Raw genomic sequence first — 6,000 nt, 5'->3', positions numbered from 1 at the left:
TTTTCTCCGCTTCTGATGGACAGGTTTAATAGATAAATCAAGGCCGAGCTTATGAGTGATTACCTCCTTTGAAATACCCGTCATGTCTGAATGTCTGAAGGCAAATGTGGATTTTCTTCGTTTTAGGAAGGATATCATATCCTCCTCAATTTCTCTGGGTATACTGGATCCTAGGAACACTTTAACATCTGGATCCTCGGGGTCTAAGGATACTTCCATTAGGTCCTTCTCCCGAGCTTCTAGCACGTCCCTAGGATGTTGTTGTGGTTGCTATGCTATAGTATGCTTGGCTTTCGACTTCATTGATGAAGAGTAATAATTTTTTGCCTCCACCTGGTCACCGTCTATCCTTACTACTCCCCAAGGAGTTGGGAGTTTAATGCATTGGTGGTAAGTAGAAGCCACCACCTTCATTCCATGTAACCAAGGCCGACCAAAAATAACATTGCAACAAGAAAGGTTATCTATAACACAAAATTTTTATAAGAGTTTAACCCTTCAATGTATATTGGGATTTTGATGTCCCCCAATGTCTTCTTGGTTTCCCCACTGAAGCCGACTAACACCGACGTCCTCGAAATGATTTCAGAGTCTGGGATGTTCATCTTCTGAAGGACATCATGTTGGATGATGTTGACCAAACTTCCACCATCGACAAGGATCCTGCATACATAATGGTTAGCAATAAACAAAGTAACAATCAAACCGTCATGATGAGGATCCTGGATGCTTGATTTATCTTCCTCATCAAAGAAGATCCTTTTGCCAGTTGTCAAGGTGGTAGATACTATTGGTCGGTCTCCGTTATCCAGCTTGATCTCTTTGGCTAGTTTTTTTGCTGCGGAGAAGGAAGTTCCACATATGTCTGATCCTCTAGAGATGAAATTTACCATTCGCATATCTAGGTCATCCTGGTGAGGATCCCGGATACTCGAATCGAATAAGATTTTCTTATCAGTTATTTGAGTAGTAGGAATGAGTGGTCTTCTTTCACCATCCAACTTGAACTCTTCCTTAGGATAAGAAGTTTGAAATATGTTGTAGTCTCTGGAGACGAAGTTGATCACGTGAGCATCTGGTAGCGGTGGTGTTGCTTTCTGTGGAAGATCTTTGGGATCCTGGATCTTGGATTTCTTCCTTCCCAATAGCTCTTTGAAGTGGCCCTTGCTTAGGAGGTACCGATTTCCCTTCTTAAGCCAATGCACTCGTCTGTCATGTGGCCAAAATATTCGTGGAAAGCACACCATTTAGATTTGTCTTTGAAGGTGGTTGTCTTCTCATTCTTTCGGGGCCACGTTGCTTTTTCTCCTAGATCCTTCATGGCACAAATTAATCCATGGGTATCCACAGAGAAACAATATTCTGAAATGTTGGGGTAGTCCTCATCATCATCCTCTTCCTCAACAGCTCGAACGTTTTGATTGTTGAATTTGGAGTAGGGCTTCGAGTTGTTGTTCTTGAAAGAGAATCCTTGCTTCTTGTCAGAGGAATCTTGTTTTGTTTGATTCCCCAGACGATCCTGGATCCTCTTGTCATCTTCCAACCGTATGAATCTTAGTGCCCTGTTTCTTACTTCATCTAGAGACCTGCAAGGAGTCATCACAAGATCATCATAAAAGGGGGAGCCCCTCTGAAGTCCCATCTTGAATGCTTCAACAGCAGTAGCCATGTCAAGATTAGGGATTCTAGAGCTTCCCTGCCGAACCTCGTGTAACAACTCGGGCTTTTCGAAATCCATATTTTTATTATAAACCCGACCCATTTCGGTGTTCGGGAAATTTTATCACTTTTATTGGATTAATTAAACTATTATATTATATAAAACATATTTACAACTTTCATATTTTGGCAAAATTAACCCAAACTTAAACTTTAACCCCAAATAAATTCCATCTTCAAACTACAAGGACCACATTGCAATTTCCGTCTTTATAACCCATTAAATATGGATTAACCATAACCCAAACCAGGACCCGTATTCAGTTTCTTGTACCCGAATACGAAATTGGCTAGCTTGGACCATAATTTTCGTACCAAACTTGGAAATTGAATCAGGGATATTATTCTTCTTGCAAATCGAGTCCACCGACGTAAGGAATTAGGAAATTCGATCTTAAACAATACGAATTGATATTATTAGGGATTCGTCTTTAACCCGTCTACTGATATATATTAATCTACCATAATAATACAATTAAACACGCATATAGCACCCCCTTTGCAGCGCCAACTAAACCCCTATACCTAATTGTTCTATATCGACCTCTACATCTGCGTTCTGACCTCTATTCACGCCGACTACAGTTTACGCTAATTGGCCCTTGATTTATCAGCGTTTAAGGTAAATAATCATACTAACAGATTCGTCTTGAGGTCATGATCATTAACCCTAATCCTAGTTGAATCAGATTAACCGATTGATCTTCGTTAGGGTTCTTAATTGAACCTGTCACTTGTGTCTGTTTAGTTTTAAATGATCTATGTTGTATTGTAACCAGTTATCACCCTAGCCTGGTTGGCTAGGGTGGTGGTGTTAAGATTCTATGGTGGCTGGTCGCGGGTTCAAACCCCAGCCACCCCGTGTTGTTGGATTTTTCTTATTTTATTCTTTCTTTAAACCATTAACTCTTTATATAACTAATAATAACTAAATAAAAGTTATTTTAATAAAACTGACCTTTTAATACTCGTTTAACTCTCGTTTTGCTTGTGTATATACGTTTAAACTTAGAAGTATATATATACATATATATATATTATAATTTAAATATTAATGCTTTTAATATGGTAAACTAATTTTATATATTTATAAAACTATAAATAATAATTATCATGTTATGTATTCATAAATCCAAATAATTATTTTACATAATAAAACCTTATATAAATATTAAATTATTATAATATTGTTTAGTTAGTGTTAATAATAAGTTCTTAACTTAGCGTTTTCGTATGTTTGTCAAATGCATCAAACTGTTATACTGCAGTAAGATCTATTGCATAATTCGCAAATCTTCTATATGTTAAGTGGCTAGTTATCTTGTTTGTGTTACTACATGTTACAGTTTAAGCAGTTGATTGCCATCTGGATTACAGTATAAGATATTTCATAAATCGAAGAAATTAATTGATTTTGTTGATTTTTACACATGTTGCAGAGGAAGTACAATGTAGCCGAGCAATTTAGAAGATATCTAACTGGAAATCTCAAAAGACTTACAGAGACGGGAGAGCTTGAGAAGGTTGGTAACTCTTATTATAAGTTTGGTTATATCACCGTTACTTTTACCATCTATTTTAGCATGCGCAGCTTCTAGTATTTAATTACTTTTATCATAGTGCTATACTGCTATGACTTATAGAAACTACTTTTTTGCAACTTTTTTTTTCTTTTGTTATTTGACCTTCTTAGATTGGTTTCTTGGTTAGATATTTTGTGCAGTGGGTCAATTAGAATCATAGTTTGTTTAATAAAATGGTCAATTTTTAAAAAAAATGAAGTTTAGCTGAAAAGGAAATGGGTCATGTGGTTTATCATTCGCCTAAAGCATACTCAAGTATTTACAAGTTACAACCTCCCAAATCGCTTTATTTTTGTTTTAGTAAATAGCTTCTGAAAATCTCTGTTTTGGTCACTAAAACTTATAATTTATATTAAAAACCAAATTTTCTGAAAGAGGAGTCTTATAGTTATTTTATATCAATTAATCACGACATTCAGACTTGCTGTTAACGTTTAATGACTTAAAGTGTACAAAAGGTTCTAGCGACGTAAATCATTTTGTTCTTTTGGAGTTGTAGTGAAAGATGAATGCTACGTATATCGTTTTGTTATTTTTGAAATCATATTTTATATGTAACTACTTATTAAACTTAAAAAGAAAGGAACCTTGTTTGCACAACCTCAAGGTTCTAGAGGTCTGACTCGTTGCCTACCTGACTGACCCATTGTTTACATCCGTTTAACATGCAGGTGAATGAACGCTACAGGGTCAGGCGTCGTGAAACATCCCAGAAAGGGGATCATGCGGGACCCCAAAACCGCAGAGAACTCCAACAACCGCTGGAACCCAAAGCCGGGTCCTGGACTTTGCTCTTAATGAATTACCAGCGGAACCAGTTCCAATAGAAAGAGTAGAAGATGCAGCAAGTGCTGCTGCCGCTCAGATACCCACAGCTGAACCCTTAGAATCCCGAGCGATTAAAGGTAATGAAGATAAGAACATGCACATGCTTGCTGGCCTTGTTGATGAAAGTGTGGCAATTTTGAGGCTGGCTGAAGACCTCTATGACCAATGTAAGTCACCTTACATTACCTTTAATTCTAAGTTTGTAAAATCTTCTTGTTTGGAATATGACCGAGCGTATGTATTTGATGTCACAGGCAAAAGAAATGGGAAGGTTATTCTGCCTCCTTAATTGCTACTGACCTGGTAGGGTGAGGATAGATCATAGATGTCAAATGTTGATGGTTATGTTGTTTACTTATTTACTATTTATCCTCCAAGTAGATGCTTGTATTGTTGTTATCTTAAACTCCTTTGGATTATGCCAATCCAGAACTTTAGTTTTTGTTTCTTTTTAAGGGTTTTAAATGATAAATGGTTCATGATTATAATAGCTATACATAACTACATATTAAAAATTATAACAATGTATAAATGGTGGAAGCTAAACGGCTGGTTCCAAATTCCAGCCCGGACCGAACTGTTGAACCAGTGCCAAAACTGAACATTGAACAAACTATTTGGATCTTAACCGGTTGACTTGCTACGGTTTGGGTGATTAAGTTGGTTTCATGGTTTATGAACATCTTTATTGCAACAAAGTCAAAACCAGGTCGGATGTGAGCAAAAAAGTCAAAAGCAGGTTGATCCCACAATGCTTCGCATCCAAACCAATTTTGAAGGATAGGAACCTGATCGGATTGGACTGTAACCCAATCACATGAAACCAGTTTCTTTTTTATTTGTGTTAACCTGGTGATGACTAGAGATGTTCAAAACGGTTTGGGACTAGGAACCGGAACCGGTTCCTAACCGGTTCCTATATTCAAAACCCCCTTTTAAACCGGTTCCAGGCTCGAACCGGTTAGGAAACCGAACCGGTTCTCCCACCCTCGGACCCCTAACCTATCTAACCGGTTCTTACCGGTTCCTAAACCGGTTCCTACACTGTAACCGGTTCCAACCGGTTACAGTGTAAAAAAATTTTTTTTTTTTTTTCGTTTGCGATTTGGATTCTAAACTACGATTCGTATTTGTATAGCATGAAAAATAAACAAAACAATTAACATAAAATTCATTTTATTTACTTTAAGAAGTTCAAAAAAAAAACGGTTACATGTTTTAAAATCTTCAAAAACAAACTAACAAAACATTAAACTTATAAATATAAAGTTGTGACATATTATTTCTAGAAAAGCCTTCTTGTTCGTCGTAATTATTAAGCGGCAACTTCTTCCTCGGAATTACTTGTAGAAATGCCTTCTTGTTCGTCGTGCACTCGAACATCAAGTGATGTTTCATCTTCGAGAGTGGTTACGTGTTGAATACGATCGATTGAGTCCAAGTGATCCTTTAAGCAAATGCACATCTCCACCGACTCCGAATTTAGTCTTGTTCTTCTCACCGATATTACCCTGCCACTAAGAGAAAAAGCTGATTCCGAAGCTACCGTAGAAGCTTGGACGGTTAGTAAATCACGGGCCATGGTGGCAATAATCGGAAACTCGGTTTCCTTTACCTTCCACCAAGCCAAAACATCAAAAGTGTCATATTCCTCTTCGGATAAACCGGTAGAGTAATCATTTGCACTATACCTTTCTAGTTCGCTTGAAGGGGTGTTACCCCTTTGTTTTTTAGCCGTTACGTTGCGAACGGTGTTCATAAGGCTAATCATGGGATCTCGTACTCTAGTAGCACTTGAACTTGATGAAGACCCCCCCGGCATAGGCATGTGTATGTTTGACCCATATTTATTTAAATAAAGTCATACATA

The 6,000-nt window shown here is 37.4% G+C and overlaps 1 long non-coding RNA gene across 1 annotated transcript; it reads left to right on the top strand.

Moving 5' to 3' along the window:
• The first annotated feature begins 3,159 nt into the window (after positions 1-3,159).
• Positions 3,160-4,419, top strand: LOC143610579 (uncharacterized). Its single transcript, XR_013149614.1, has 3 exons — positions 3,160-3,242; positions 3,974-4,297; positions 4,385-4,419. It is a non-coding gene; the product is annotated as an uncharacterized LOC143610579 (long non-coding RNA).
• The last annotated feature ends 1,581 nt before the right edge of the window (positions 4,420-6,000 follow it).

Source organism: Bidens hawaiensis, unplaced genomic scaffold (genome assembly GCF_021521415.1).
Source record: "Bidens hawaiensis isolate Kalapana, Puna unplaced genomic scaffold, B.hawaiensis_p1.1 tig00027062_1, whole genome shotgun sequence".
Taxonomy (NCBI): Eukaryota; Viridiplantae; Streptophyta; class Magnoliopsida; order Asterales; family Asteraceae; genus Bidens; species Bidens hawaiensis.
This window is presented reverse-complemented; position numbering and strand designations above follow the sequence as displayed.